This window comes from Lutra lutra, chromosome 3 (assembly GCF_902655055.1).
Source record: "Lutra lutra chromosome 3, mLutLut1.2, whole genome shotgun sequence".
NCBI lineage: Eukaryota > Metazoa > Chordata > Mammalia > Carnivora > Mustelidae > Lutra > Lutra lutra.
In genome coordinates, this window is record NC_062280.1 from 180,667,346 (window position 1) to 180,684,576 (window position 17,231).

Genomic DNA, 17,231 nt, shown 5'->3' on the forward strand with positions numbered 1-17,231 from the left:
CTTTTACAAGTTTATGGTAATCAGAGAGACATGAGTCAACTTATTTAATCTTCTATCAACTTGGATTCAAATTATTTTGTAGCTCAAAATTTGCCATTCAGTGTCAGAAGTCTATTATTCTCAGTGATGCTAGCATATGTGCAATCTTCCTTTTCTGTTTTTTCCCCCTTTTGTTTAGCTATATCACAGAAATTTCACAGCAAAACTTCTCTTTAATAATTAATCTGTCCCAAAGACCTCTTTTCTTTTAATTTTATTCTTGGAATAAATGAAGGGAAGAATGAATAAAGGGATGGATGGTCAGTTTCATTTGGGACAATAATATTATCTTGACAAATACCAAATCAAATAAAAATAACCATGGCACATGATCAGATAGTCATGAGAAGTACATTGTTTTAAAAATTTTAGATGTTAAGAAAAAAAAATTCTATGTGGTAAAACATTTGAATAGTAAGTTTAGGGAAAAAGAAAACCTTTGTTAAAAATAAAGAATAGCTCTTTGTTAATTTGTTATGAAAATGCTGTGTAAATGATTTTTTTTGATTGGGATGTTAAATGGGAAAAAAAGAATAGGCATTTTATAAAGTTCTGAAGACCTGAGGTTTTAGTTATATAAACAAGGATTGAAATAAATACTGTATTAAAAATGAATGAGTTTTATTTATTTATCAGAATTACTTGGTACCTTTTCTTTGTAACTTCAATATATATATATATTGTTTATTTTCTAGTCTCAGGGTCAACTTTCCTCTAAGGGCACCACAGAATTTCTAGAAGTGTTGCTATCAGTTGCTACTACCAGCTCTTTTTTTTTTATTATTATTACTCTGTAGATCTTATCTATCTGCAGTTCTCTACTTAATTTAAAATGAACCTTACTGTTTTATCAACTCTGGATATATCTGGAAATATATCTGGGTGTATCCAAAGTAAAAAGAGGGCATCAAAATAGGTAATATAGCAATTTTCTCCCCATCCTCTGACTTACTCAGAAGGTTGTCACTTATAATCCAAACAATCATGATATTTCCCATGTGGCTAATTCTCTTATCACTTCAAAAATATTTATCTCTAATAATTTTATTTAACAGACAACATTTTCTAGAGAAAAATATCTAAATAGTCTCATTTTTCATCTATTTTTCTGCAATGTATTTGTATCTGTGAACCACATATTCTCTCCTACTGCTTGAATAATTATGTGCTAAACTTTTCCTTAATTATGTGCTAAACTTGATGAACTTATGACTTAGACTTTCTGACAACAGAATTTCTATCATGAACAACAACAACAAAAAAGACAGATTACATATCTATTTTTAAATACATAGACTCAATTCTTACTATAGTTAATGGTGGTCGTAATAAATAGGCTGACTGTAACTTCTTTATCTAAACGGATCTTAACATTTAGTGCACATTTTGTGTTTGTTTAGAATTGAGTTTTAAAATGTAATCAGATTCTTTTCCTGAAAATAGAATTATTATCCTGCCTATAGGTATAATTGTTAGACCTAAGCAATTCATGATACAGTTTTCTCAAGAGCATTGAATGTAGTTACTTTAGAGAAATAGGTTGAGATTGAGAATTGCATGAAAAACAATGGAGTGATATGAACTAAAATGACTAACTAGGAGCATGCACTGGCCACTGAATGAAGACAGTTAGCATATCCTGAGAGCTAATAACCAATACATGAGGGGTATTTTTTTTTTAATTTAAATTTTATTATTATTTTTTTAAACATATAATATATTTTTATCCCCAGGGGTACAGGTCTGTGAATCCCCAGGTTTACACACTTCACAGCACTCACCATAGCACATACCCTCCCCAATGTCCATAACCCCACCCTCCTCTCCCAACCCCCTTCCCAGCAACCCTCAGTTTGTTTTGTGAGATTAAGAGTCACTTATGATTTGTCTCCCTCCCAATCCCATCTTGTTTCATTTATTCTTTTCCAACCCCACAAACCCCCATGTTGCATCTCCACTTCCTCATATCAGGGAGATCATATGATAGTTTTCTTTCTCTGATTGACTTATTTCACTAAGCATGATACCCTCTAGTTCCATCCATGTCGTTGCAAATGGCAAGATTTCATTTCTTTTGATATAGCCTGATCTTTTATAGTCACAACTTCGCACTATTTCTTTGGACTCATCTTCTATTTGTTCCAATTTCCCAACATTTCATAGATTCTATTATTCTAAAACTTGTGACTTGAGTTCTGTATTTTAGGATTTGTGCTTTATGAGTTATATTTTGCTCCCTCCCCCACAAAAAGAAGATCCTAGGTGTTGAAATTCTGGGATCTTTGCCTTTTTTTGAGATGTCCGTCTGTTGCTTTCACTTAAACGACTATTCCCCAGGTGTCAAGTTATTGGCTTTTACTTTTCAACCATTAGGACTCTGGAGATGTTGTATCACTGTGTTATGGAGCTTTATGCTTTGGAAAATACTATTTCCACTCAGCCTCGTTTTCTATTGTAGATGATTTTCTTTATAGACATGGACCAATGATATCTTAAAGAAGTAGAAGGATAGCAAGGATGTGGGACAGCTAAAAATTTCAAGTTTCTTAGAATATCTCCTACCAGTTCTTCACAAATCAGTTGTGACTTCTACCTTAGGAGTATGTTAATGATAGCTAACATGGACTGAGTGATTATGAAGAGATGCACATTGAAGTCCGTAACTATTCTACATTATTTTCATTACCATAAAAATTCTATGTAACAGATACTATTCTCTCCCAATTTTATAATTGAGATAAGAGGTTTGCAATCTCTTAGGCAGACATTTTGAGCCAGATGTGCTTTAGTATGCAAAATATTTCATAGAGGTGATATGATCCATCTACTGTATTTTTGTCATAATTCCAAGATTATCTACAGTATTATGTCTAATCAAACATAATGATAAAATACTAAAATATCTTTAGTAAAACATTTAGATATGCACAGTAATTGGAGTTAATAGAGCTCTAAGTGTCTTCATGGTCATCAGATTAAATTTTGCCACCAAGTAGGTTACATAAAACCTACAAAAATTGTCAGTTGTCATAGATTTTGAATTTTGGAATTGCAGGTAAGGGGATGTTGACATGTGAATTTGTAGAGATATTAGGCCCAAGGCTAGTAGTTTGGCAAGTTGCTTCCTGGAATTTCAAGCCATGTAACCAAACTCTAAGACAACATTCTTAAGTGCTATGCACCATTACCTTAATGACTTATGACTCTGAGTTTGGAGATTCTCCCCTCTTTCAAGATTCCTGTCACCCGAAATCACATACTGATTCAGACACCTACTAAATGTGATTTTAATCAATTGTTAGCCCTATTGAAGCTTAGGGATTTTTTTTTTTCCATTTGGCAAATGTGAATAATAATTCTTTTTGCGGGGCGCCTGGGTGGCTCAGTGGGTTTAAGCCTCTGCCTTCGGCTCAGGTCATGGTCTCAGGGTCCTGGGATCGAGCCCCACATCGGGCTCTCTGCTCAGCAGGGTGCCTGCTTCCCTTCCTCTCTCTCTCTGCCTGCCTCTCTGCCTACTTGTGATCTCTGTCTGTCAAATAAATAAATAAAATCTTTAAAAAAAAAAACTCTTTTTGCAAATGATTTTCATAACATTAAATATGGTAATCCATAAAAAAGACTTACTTGAATTTCTGCTCTATGGTTTGTGTTTACCCACAAATACATTTTATGAGTTGTATATTTAAATTCTGTATAATTCTTGTAATAAATAAGTATTGTTAGTGTACTTAAAATTCTTCCCTTCATCATATACATACTTTAAAAAAGGACTGAATTTAGTGGGTTGTGTTAAAAAAAGGTTTTGTATGAATCCTTTATGGCCAAAGGGTTCAAACATGGCATCTAGATGTGGGATCTTTCTCTCTTTATATATATGAAAGAGACAAACATTTTGGCTTTGAAATAGGCAATAAAATAGCCAAAAAATCAATACAAAATGTTCCATTACTAAAAGATATCAAGGGAAGCATAAGGTGTCTGATATATACTACTGGACAAGAATAAGAAGGCCTTCCTGGCATGGGGTAGATACTTCCATGTGACAGATTAATCGGGCAGTTTTGGATTCCAATCTGTGGGAAGATCTCCATTGTCTTCTTTGACTGCATATAAGATAGCAGTTGAAAATTAATTAATTAAAATTAAATTAATTAATTCCATTAAAATTAATTAATTCCATTCTGGGACTCACCACTATCCTAGAGTACACCTTATCAATGTGAGGTCAGGAGCCACTTTGCCAGGCTTCATGGGGCAAAACTAAAAAAAATATGTCAACACTTTATACATTTACAATATTTCAGATCAATGAACCAGGCCATGGAATTCTGTGTAGACATATTCATTGAGTCTTGACAATGATGGTTTTGAATCCTTAACCATGCATCCACTGCTCCAATCATCCCCAAACACCAGATTAATGATTTCTTCGTAAATGTTACAGTTGAAAAAATATGGTCTGCAGGAATGAAGCTGGGGCAATTTTTCTGCTGCTGGACCATCCCTGTATGAACAGATATTTAAAGGACAGTTTGTAAGTTATTTTATTTGTTTGTGGTGTGGGGAATGAATGCACAACAAAAGAAGCAAACTTATTTTCACTCACCCACTCCCCTGGCCAGGTTTTCTGCCATTGCTAACAATAATGTTAGCCTGACAAAAAACATTTAGCTTTTGTGGTCCAAACAAAAAAATTATTCCACTTCAAGCCATGTGATGATTTGTGGTAACACACACACACACACACACACACACACACACACACACACACATTCCACACATAATATTTTTATTGAGTGCTAGGCTTTGAGTTCTGCTCTTTACTTCCTCTGCTTTAAAGTCCAACATCTTGTATTGACGAATATTTGGGAAGACCACAGTGGCAACTGCCACACTCCATTATCCTGCTATATTCAACCAAATCTCTTAAAGCTTTTATTTCAGGAGGCAAATGGTCTGAATCCCAAGATACACTTAAACCAGATGCTTCCTTACAGTCAAGTTCCTGGCTAAGATAAAGGCATCTACAACCATTTCTCTTCCACTTGGAGTCAGCTAACAGGCCATATTAAAGACAGTCAATGTGCTATTTCAAATTCCTGGTTAGTTTTAATAATAGGATACCTGGATGTAAGTTAAGGATGTGCCATTAAAATGCCTGTAAATATGTATGGTAGGGAAACCAGTTTTAAACTAGTTTGAAATTTAAAATATTCATTGTGTGCAATGATCTTTATATTCTTGTTTTATTTCTCTTGCCTAAGTTCAAGTATATTTAAAATATGAGAAAATTATTTGACCACTATATACCTGCCACAGAAAATTGTTAAATTTGAAATTTTGTAACATTGGATATATGTGGTTTCATAGAATAAATGTATTCTACTGACTGAAGTAGAGCAACTACGACCTTTCTTACACATTTCCATTTTCCTTGAGAGGAATACTTTTTGGAAGCTATTGTATATACTTCTCATTCATGGTTCTATACTTTTACTACATACATACAAATATATTACAGCATTGCTTATAAATGCAAATTTTGGAAATAACCTACATGCTTATCAATATGGAAATGGATATCCAAAATTTAAAATATATGCACATAATAATGATAATCACACATATTTATTATTAATGAATGAATTTGTTTTGTTAATGAGTAAGAATACCTATTATATTGTGATATTAATGATTAATAATTGTGATAATTTATATTCTATAAGGATCATATATTATTATATTACATAGCATATGGTATGATTTTAGAATAACATGTAATTATATGGTAATATAAAATTAATGTGATTACATATAATTAATATTCATAACTGATTATTAGCACAGTAATGACTAATGTTGACATTATTAATATTACTGTTTTACTATTGTGTTAATAAATATTTATACTTATATATATTAAAAACATGTATCTAATTTTAAATGTTCACAGTACATATAGCTTTGCCCTCTTTTTTTTTTGAATTTCATTTTTCTTTATTTGATACTTAAGAAATAATGTATTGTGTTTTAATGAAGATCCAAATATTTCCTGGTAATTTCACAGTGCAGGATTGAAGTAAACAAAAATAATTTGTAAAGTGCCTCCTGGAAGAACGAGAGCTAAAATGTTATTTTTAGTTATAGCTTAAATTGTTCCTATTAACTTTTTTTTAAATTTTTTATTTCTTTTCAGCGTAACAGTATTCATTGTTTTTGCACCACACCCAGTGCTCCATGCAATCCATGCCCTCTCTAATACCCACCACCTGGTTCCCCCAACCTCCCACCGCCCGCCCCTTCAAAACCCTCAGATTGTTTTTCAGAGTCCATAGTCTCTCATGGTTCACCTCCCCTTCCAATTTCCCTCAACTCAAGAGAGAAGAACCACATGGTTCTCTCAATTGATGCAGAAAAAGCATTTGACAAAATCCAGCATCCATTTCTGATTAAAACGCTTCAAAGTATAGGGATAGAGGGAACATTCATGAACTTCATAAAATCTATCTATGAAAGAACCACAGCAAATATCATCCTCAATGGGAAAAAGCTTGCAGCCTTCCCGTTGAGATCAGGAACACGACAAGGATACGCACTCCCACCACTCTTGTTCAACATAGTATTAGAAGTCCTAGCAACAGCAATCAGACAACAAAGAGAAATAAAAGGTATCCAAATTGGCAATGAAGAAGTCAAACTCTCTCTCTTCGCAGATGACATGATTCTTTATATGAAAAACCCAAAAGACTCCACCCCCAAACTACTAGAACTCATACAGCAATTCAGTAGCTTTGCCCTCTTAAAAATTCTTGAGTACCGATATAGGAAGAATGCTTCATAAGGTTGTCTGTATTATCAAAGTTTGGTTGGAAGTTTTTTCAAAACAAAAAAGTTTCCTATAATGTCCTCAGAAAGTATTCTTCAGAATGACTACTAACTAAAAGCTACAACATTATGTAGCTAACAAAAGAAGTAAAATTAGAAAATGCTGACAGTAATACAACTCTGCCATAGGGTACAAAACATTTTTTTTTCTTTCTCCTGTAATATATAAATTATGCTGACAGGGAAGTATGGTAGCAACTTTTGTAAAGTGTGAATTTATTTTTTGCTTAGCAAAGCTAGAAGTCATGTTATAATGTCCATCTGGCTGACCTGTGGGTTAAAGTTTAAGTGTATCTTGCTAAATAAGTTGTCTACTGCTCAATGCTGCCCATAGATTTTACAACTTTCTGGTTTCAGTTGTAAAATCTCAAAGAGGCATGAAATAAAAATTAAAGAAAACATTTTCAGTAAAGCTTTCTGTTATTTACTGTTTATTTCCCAATTAATTAAAGGAGAAAATTTATAAGACTCATGATGTCAAATTTTAATTAAATAGATAAGGAACACATTCATATTCACGAGCCTAGGGAAATCTTGACTATTTGTAATCAATGAATTCCTATACCACAGAGAAAATCATGGTGATATACATAGAAAAACCATTGAGTTGACTGCAGATTCCAAATAAATGTCCTTTAAATCTTTACAAATAAAAAAGCACAGGTTCTGTGATTCAATAATCAGCTATGATTTTTTTTTTACAGCATACCTAGTGGCTGGTAAAATTATGAAATTATATCGTCCTGATTTACTTATATAAACAAAAAGCCATTCTACATTCAGTTTTTCAGCCTGCTACTTATTTTCTTTTAATATCTCCTCATAAGAGGAGCTTCTCTGGGCTGCTAATTGTGCAGGGTTGTCTTACTTAGGTTAAGATTTGGAACTGGACCAAGGTGGTCAACATCTAATTTGCAGCCAGACTTTGTCTAAGCAATTTTAATTTTTTAAAAAGATTTTATTTATTTATTTGACAGAGAGAGAGAGAGATCACAAGTAGGCAGAAAGGCAGGCAGAGAGAGGGGGAAGCAAGCTCCCTGCTGAGCAGAGAGCCCAATGCGGGACTCCATCCCAGGACCCTGAGATCGTGACAGGAGCCAAAGGCAGAGGCTCAACCCACTGAGCCACCCAGGTGCCCCACAATTGTAATTTTTATTGCTTGATCTAATTGATTCTTACTTTCTTTGGTCCTCCATGAATATAATGTAGAAGCATGGATAGAAGGAATTTTCCATTTGGAAGCAGAACTATGAAAATTATTTGAGCTATGGTAAACAAGAACTAGTGAAGATACTGTAGCTTAGGGCCTTACAATTGTGTTTTCCTTTCACATATATTTAATTTTATGGTAGGCTGTACTATTTTCTATATCCTTGTAATATTCAATCTTGAAAGCCAGTATATGAAGCCAATCTCTTCCACAATTAAACTCATACTACAGAATTAAACTTAATACTAGAATACTTTAGGATAATTCTATATATAAAATTATATGCTTCCATATGAAAAATTATATGCAGAAAAAAGCAAATAATATATATTTCATAATGAAAATTAATAAATGAAATAAGTGAGATTTTAAACTGAAATTTTCATAGATCATTGGAAATTTTACTTGGGCATTATATAACCCAGAATAAAGTACATAGTTAATTATCAATATCCCTTTCAGCTATAACTGACCAGATAACCACTTCTGGCCAATGAAATATAAGCTTAAATGTTTTATGGTACTTCAATAATGTCTCATTAAAAGTGGGAAGGTGTGCCCTTCTGCCTTTCCTCCCTGCTTGCTGAGTTAATTTAAGAAAAATGGCTGCAACAGAAAATAGATAATATAAAGAGCTCAAGTTAATGATAAAAATATGAGGCCATAAATACCATTCCTAGAGGTCTAGATCAAGAATTTATTTTTGTATAAAAGAAGTAAACGTCTATCATGCTGAAGCTATTGTAATTTTGTAGTTGCTAGAAGTAGGATGTAATTCTTAATTGGCCCAGAATTGGGAACTAGTAGTTGGTTTCTAAAAGTAACAGAAGGTTAGAGGTGATGTACTGTGGTGAAAAAGGTAGACACACGTACTGAAAACCCAGAATTTGCAGGATGAAAGCCTAATAATCCTTCTAATGTGGTGGTCAAATTCCAGTTATAAAGTAAAGGAGTCACAGGGATATAAAATATAGCATAGGGAATGTAGTCAATAATATTGTAATAACTTTGTGTAGTGTCATATGGTAACTACACCTATCATGGTGAGCATTTTGCAATATATAAATTTCAAATCACTCTATTGTACACTTGCAACTCACATAATATTGTAGGTCTACTACACTTCAATTAGGAGAAAATTTGCTAAACTTTTACCCATTTATTCTTGTAAATCAGATAAATTACTTGCTGAGATAATAGTATTAAGAAAATTATAATGAGATATTTAGACTATTAGTGATTACTCGTTCTTCTTCTTATTATTATTTTTTTATTTACTTATGTGTCTTCTTCTAGACTCTCATAAGGGCATATGGTGTACATTAGCCTTCTTGTTTTATTTTATAAAGTCTTGTAAGAGATGAACTGTGACTTTAAACAGCCCACGGGAAGGAATGGAAGGAAACATTGCATTATTAAGGGAACTGCTCTCAATTTGTGGCTTACAGTCTAGGCTGACTGAGTTCCAAATTTGATCTTATAGGTTGAGAAAGCCAAATGCTTCTGCATAAAATTAAGCATGAATTCTGCATAAAATAAAGCAGTTAGAAATGATGACCATGAAATGGCAGGCATAGAAGTAATTAAGATTGTTTCTTACTATATGAAATCAAAGAATCTTCAGAAAAAGTCAATTGAAAATATGAACAGCCTCTCTGATGATTGTTTTAGTATTCCTATATTAGCAGCCCTAATTTAAGGATTAAGAACATGGGAAGACCAAATAATACAGTAAGTAAAGGCCAAGTTCATTCAATTTTTAAAAGCCATATATAGGTCAGGGCCTTAACTGTGGATTTTCTCACAACAAGGCTTAATTACTAAAAATCCACAAATTTTGTTGTTGTTGTTATGGAAATTTCACACATATACAAAAAGAGAAAGAAACGTAATGATTTTCCAAAGTGTACACCATCTCACTTTTAACAACTACCTATGGTCGTTCTTTCTATCTCTGTGTGCATACACTGTGGTTTTGGTGCAGGATGTATGAGAGATAGTATTCCTAAAGCAAATCTAAGACTTCTGAATATTTTACACAAGAAAATCTCAGCATGTTTCTTTTAGAGATAGAATTTTGCTTTAACAACCACAGTGTCATTATCCACTAAAGAACGTTACAACATTTTGTCAGTATCACCTAATAACCAATCTGTGTTCAATTTTCCTTAATTGATTTAGAAATGCCTTTCTATAATTGGTAGTTTCAGATCAGCATGAGTCATACCTGCACTCTGCATTTTGTTTTTCTCTCAATCTCTTTAACATGTCATCCTGATTTTATGTATTTTCTCCTGATTCATTATTTATTTAGTGAATAAACTGCTATTTGGTGGTCTTATAGGACTTAAGAAATACATTCTGGATTCACTGCTTATATTGTTTATCAACTTCCTCTATCTTCTGTATTGATTGTACTATAGGTACATCTAAAATTGATTAGATTTTGATCCAGTTTTTCTTTGGGGGGGAAGCAAAACACTTCTTAGGTAGTGGTATGCCATTCCTATTATATCATTTAGGAAGCACAGATGTTTGATATTGTCAGGTACTTGATGCCTTTTTTGTTAGAGACATATGATATCTGACTTTGGAAAATTTTAGGTTGGGTGCAAGTGATATATGCTAGATACAACAAACATAAAACCCATCAATATGTTTTTATGAAATGGTTTAGCACACAGTCATGATTATTACCTAAATCCATCACTTAATTTTGGAATGCAAACTGGTGAAGTTTGAACTCTGTCATTCTTTCTATATTTAAGGCCTATAATTCTTCTATAAAGATAAATGACCCTGAGGGAAAAAAAAAAGATAAATGATCCTAATCAACTACTTGACTATCTTGAAGTGCAGTAAGTAGAGGAAAAATAGAATAAATGATTCTATTATGTCTTTTTTGAAATCAGTTTTTAAATCATAAGTTGGTGTGTTAATAATCCATATTTTATATACCTTTATGAGATCAAAGATTTTATATATGTGATGAGCTCCAGCTAATTACAGAGTTAAGTAATTTTGCTGAAAAATATTAACAACTGTTCAGTTAGTCATCACTATCTTAGACTATTGACCAAATGGCCAAGTCACCCTGAATTTGATTGTAAATATACAGAATAGGGGAAAACAATTTGTCACCAACTCTTAGCTGGATGTGGTGTTCTGTATTCAAAGAATCCTACAGAATTAAAAAGGTAACAACATTGTCTATTTTTGGAATGGATAAAAGTGAGAGTAGAATGAATTTAAACTGAGATAGGAAAGGACTCCATCCACCGACCTCTGAACCTGCAAAAACATATGATAAACCCATAGAATGGTGAAAATACTAAAACTTGAACTAATTATATGATAACTGCTGGCTATTCCTAATGAAAAACCCCAACACAGTAAATGATAAAAGTAGCGATGAATGGAGCTGCTTGAGTTGTCTCCTCCATGTGACCCTCTTATTGGGAGGACAGAAGAAAATATATAAGGTTATGGAAATCAACTCTCAGGCACCTAGATGGCTCAGTCGGTTAAATGTCTGCCTTTGGCTCAGGTCATGATCCCAGGGTCCTGGGATAGAGTCCTGCGTTGGACTCCCTGCTCAGTGCAGAGTCTGCTTCCCCTTTTGTCCCTTTCCCCAGCTCATGAACTCTCAAAAATAAATATGTAAAATCTTAAAAAAATAGATCAGCTGTCAAAACCCTCATGCATAAGGTTTGATGGGTAAAATATGGAAGTTTTTTTTACAAGAAGAAGAATAGATGAGAAAAAATAAAAGAGAGAGTAGGAGAACTAACTATACAGAGGAAAGGACTAAGTTAGATGGACATATTTAGACAATTGACAAAGAATGGGATAAAGATGAAGGAGAGTCAAGATATTTCTCTAACTACTTAACAATTATTTCTAGATGGGATGAGAGAGACTCACCCCAGATCAGGTGGTCATCTTGGCTATGGGGCATTTTGAATTTAGTGTTATAAGTTTCTGTAGGTATATTTAAATCCAGAGATGCTGTCTTGGATTTTGAGAGTTGAGAAGTAGTTTTTAGAGCAAAGTGATACATTTATTTCATTTCATGAGGGAAAGGAAGACAAATATCATGGGTATGAGGTCAGTGACTGGAAGCAGCCTGGGAAGAGGTCACTGTGGCATCAATGCATGAGCCTATTTTGAGGTGCAGTTTCTGGAGCCTTTTTGCCAACCAAAAGAAAACTTTTCAAGTTTTCTTGAAAAGGAGCTGAAGGGTACAATTCCAGGGAGACTGTGAATGGATTTAAAAAACAAACAAACAAACAAAACCAAAAAAAGAACTATTACCCAGAAGATCAGCATCCTCATAAAGCTGTCTTGCAAATATCAAGTAACAAAAGCAAAAATAGGTGGGATTACATCACCCTAAAAAGCTTCAGTACAAGAAAAAACCCAACAGAGTGAAAACACTACCTACAGAATGGGAAAAAAATTTTATAAACCATACATCTTTTTTTTTTTAAGGTTTTATTTATTTATTTGACAGACAGAGATCACAAGTAGGCAGAGAGGCAGTCGGGGGTGGGGTGGGTGGGAAACAGGCTCCCTGCTGAGCAGAGAGTCTGATGCAGGGTCAATCGCAGGACCTGGGATCAAGACCAGAGCTGAAGGCAGAGACTTTAACCCACTGAGCCACCCAGGCACCCCATAAACCACACATCTGATCTTTACCTTCAAATATATAAGGAACGCCTACAACTCAATAGTAAAAACAAATAACCCTATTCAAATGAGTAAAGGACTTAGACATTTTTCTAAAGAAAATATACAAATGACCAACTGATATTTGAAGAGGTGTTTAAGATCACACTAATCACTAGAGAAATGCAAATCAAAAACACAGTGAGATAATACCTCACAACTATTAAAATGACTGTTATCAAAAAAATCAAAAGATAAGTATTGGTGAGAACATGGATAAGAGAAAACCCTTGTACACTGCTGGTGGGAATGTAAACTGGTACAGCCATTATGGATAATAGCAGGGAGGGTCCCCAAAAAATTAAAAATAGAATTATGTTCCAGTCACCCCACTTCTGGGTATATATTCAAAAGAAATGAAATCAGCATCTCAAACAGGTGTCTATATGCCATGTTCATTGCAGCAGGATTCACCATAACCAAATTATGAAAACAACCTAAATGCCCATTGATGAATGAATGAATGAATGAATGAAGAACTTGTGAGATATAGATGTATATTTTTCACCATTAAAGAAGATGTATATTTTTCACCATTTACAACAAAATGGATGGATTTGGAGGACATTACACTAAGTGAAATAAACCAGATACAGAGAAACAAATACTGAATGATCTCAATTATATGTGAAATCTAAAATAATCAAACTCACGGAAGAAAAGATTAGATAAGTAGTTGTCAGGGTAACAGGAGGGGCTCATAGGGAGATATTGGTCAAGTGGTATAAAGTTTTTGTTAAGCAAGGTTAATAAATTCTGGAACAAGACCTAATGTAAAACTATGGAACTACATTAACAATATGGTATCGTATACATGAAATTTGCTAAAAGGGAAAATCTCAAGTGTTCCTGCCCAAAAGGGATGGGGGAGAAAGAGAATGGTACATACTTGAGGTGATGGATATGTTATTTATCTTGATTGTGGTTATTTCACAGTGTATACTTTTATCAAAACACTTTAAACATATACTGTTTTGTTTTGTTTTGGCCAGTTATGCCTGAATGAAGTGAGATGTGGCAGAAAGCTCCTTTCTATTGCTAGCTTACCACATATTTTTTTGTTTGTTTCTATAAGCCCAAAGTGTCTTTGTTTTCACAAACTATTCTACAGTCAAATAAATATGCATGTGAGATTTGTTCAACATTCTTTTAATTTTCTTAATGTTATGGATTAATTTTCAAATGATAAATCATGTTTGCATTCCTAGAATAAAACTAATTTTATGGTAAGGTATTATTCTTTCATTAACATACTGTAGATCTTTAATGTCCTTAATGTTCTTTCCTAACAGAGCTCGTTAACATTTTGCTTAGAATTTTTGCACTTATGATCATGAGATATTAGTCTGTAATAGCTTGTAAACTAGTTTATAATCCTTGATATAATTTGCTATCTGTGCTCTGTCAGCCTCCAAATGTGACTTCTATTTTCTGGAAGGTTATTGTCTCCTTAAGTCCTTAAAAGAATTAATCAGTGATATCCTCTGAACCTGATGGTTTATTTGAGGGAAAGAATTATGGATTCATCACCTTTTTTTTTTTAAGATTTTATTTACTTATTTGAGAGAGAGAGAGAGAGAGCAGGGGAGACGGCCAAAGGAGAGAGAGAATCCTAAGCCATCTCCTCGGTGCTGAGCATGGAGCCAAATGAAATCTGAGAGATTTCTATATTTTAAGCTATTTTGCAGTCTGTGCTCTAAATATTTTTAGATTATTCTATTATATGCAAAAAACACTATGATTGTTACACATTATTGTTTGAGTTTTTCTTAACTTTATGAAATCCTTATCTCTGGATATGGTTTTTGCTTTCAAGTCTGCATTGTCTGATATGAATATAGTTATTCCAGCTCCTTTTTGTCGATCTTTGTATCATCTATTTGCTTCTATCTTTTGCCATTCAACCATTCTCCTTATAATACAGCTTTTTGGTAAGCAAACATATGATTAGGTTTTTATTACCTAACTAATTTGATAATCTTTGCTTTTAATTGTAACATTTATTCCATTTACATTTTATGGAATTATGGCAATTATGGTTTAAATATGCCCCCTTACTATTTATCTTATATTTTGGTACTACCAGATAAGGAAACATAAATATTAAAGTGGTATAATTCTCATCTTATGGAATATTTCTCTTTCTATGGAATAATCAAATATATACTGTTTCTTTTCCCCTCTCTGTTCACTTATTAGTAGACATTTATTTTACTTGTTTAATGACTATCTACATATGATAATCTATGTTCTTGATTTTTAAAATTCTACAGTAAATTACTGTTTTCATTCCATAAAAAAAGTCAGTATGTGCCCTTCTGTCTTTAATACTCATATTCTGTGTATTTTATTTCTGCATATATTTTAAACCTCGTAAGACATCACCATTACTGTTTTAGGTTAATGCTATTATTGTGAGTATTGTTGTTTACATTTACCTATGTAGTTACTACGTCTTTTCCTCTTCATTCCTTCCTTCATTCCACTCTTTTACCTGGACCCATGTTCTTTCTACCTCAAAAAACTTGCATACCTTTAGAATTTCTTCTGGTTAGAGTTTTGCTGGTAATTACCTCTCTCTGTATTTGTTTTGTCTAAAAATATTTTTCTTAACTTTCATTTTTGGAAGATGCTTCCTGATTAAACATTCTCACTTGACAGTTATTTGTTCTCAGCACATTTGACAAAATTTCATTGTTTTCTTATTTCCACTATTCCGGTTGGGAAATTAACTGCCAGTCTTTCTTTTTTTTTTTTTTTTTTCTTTCTTTTTCTTTTAGTATCTCCTTGAAGTTGTAGATTTACTTCAAGTATTCATAAGTTTTGGAATATTACTCATTGTCCATTTTATTTTTTAATTATTGGCTCTGAGTCTTTGTCTTTGTTTCCCTTTCCTGCAGCTTGATTAAATTCTGTCAGTGTAAACTATATGTCCTTTAAAAACTATTGTCTTTTAAATCCATTTTAGCACATCAATCCAGACAGTTCATCTTGACTTAACTTTCAAGTGTATTGTTCTTTTTCTTCTATCATATATTTTTTAAACAAATCAATTGTATTCTTAATTTATTATTGCATTATTCAATTCTAGAATTTCCATTTGACTTATTTCATGTTTTCTTTGCTCAAATTCTCTTTTTGTTAATATTCTTGAATATCTAAATCATATTAATTTTCAACTCTGTACCCAATGACCTCATTTGTTCTGGGTATGGATTATTTTCTTATTTATTTCTGCTGATGTTTGTTCATTTGGTCCCCTTTCTGGTCAAGCCTTTTGTTTTTTAATTAAATTCTCCAAACTTGTATACATAAACTTGTAGAGTACCTGGATGTTATTTTCTGCCACAGATGATTTCCTTTTTGTACCATCGCTTAGAGAACAGGAAAAATGTCCTTAATCCAGATGGATGGAAAACATACCCGATCTATGCTTACTCCTAGGGCTTCAACCTTCCTGATTTTCCTACCCGCAAGCCTGGGGTGTTTACAAAGGGCCCTTCTCCTGGGGAGCCACTGAACGTCGTATTCCTTTCCTCAGAACTGTGCAACTATTGAATCTCTGCTTAGCTCTTTAGATTCTTAGCAGCTGTTTTATGCTTTCTTTTTCTGAGTCATCACCTGTGCTTGAATAGTGTAAAACTTGAAAAATGTCTTACAGCAATCCTGTACTCAGAATGTCTGGGTCATTTCTCTGTGGTTTTCTTTTCTCCTAGGATATTGCCCTGCATTCTTCATTGTTGGGAAACATAAATTGCAGTGATTGCTTTCTTAGCCCAGGAAGTGCTGCAAACACAGGGTTGCTCCTCTCAGTTGGCCCCAGTGTCTTGCACCTAGGATCAGCAAAAAGCTAAAAAGCAAAAAGCAACAGGGAATGCAGGGCTCATCAATGCCCTACCCTTCCTCAAGGATTTTGACCCTCTAGTTCCAACAGCCTTTGTTGTTTTATAAATGCCTTCAGTGATGTTTAAATATTTTATTCCTCTTTTGTAGTTCTTTTCAGCTGCAGGTTAGCCTCATGCCAGCTACATCCTGCTGTTTCTGTTGTCAGCAGCTTTCGCGCATTAATTGCCATGAACATGCTTATATGTGGATGTGTGTGAACATATGCACGTGTGTATATAATTTATATATGTATTATGCATAAATTATATATTCGTGTGTGATATACAAATTATATGCGCATACAATTTTAGAACTACAGCTTCTACTTTTTAATTGTACAATAATCAACTTTTGGATGTAAATCTGAATTAAGGGCACTTTACAATCAATTCTACAACCATTTCTTTCCCATCGGTTTGTTAATTTAATAAGAATCTGGTTGTTGGGGTATTTCTTAACCCACCAATACTCTGCTATGTTAAAA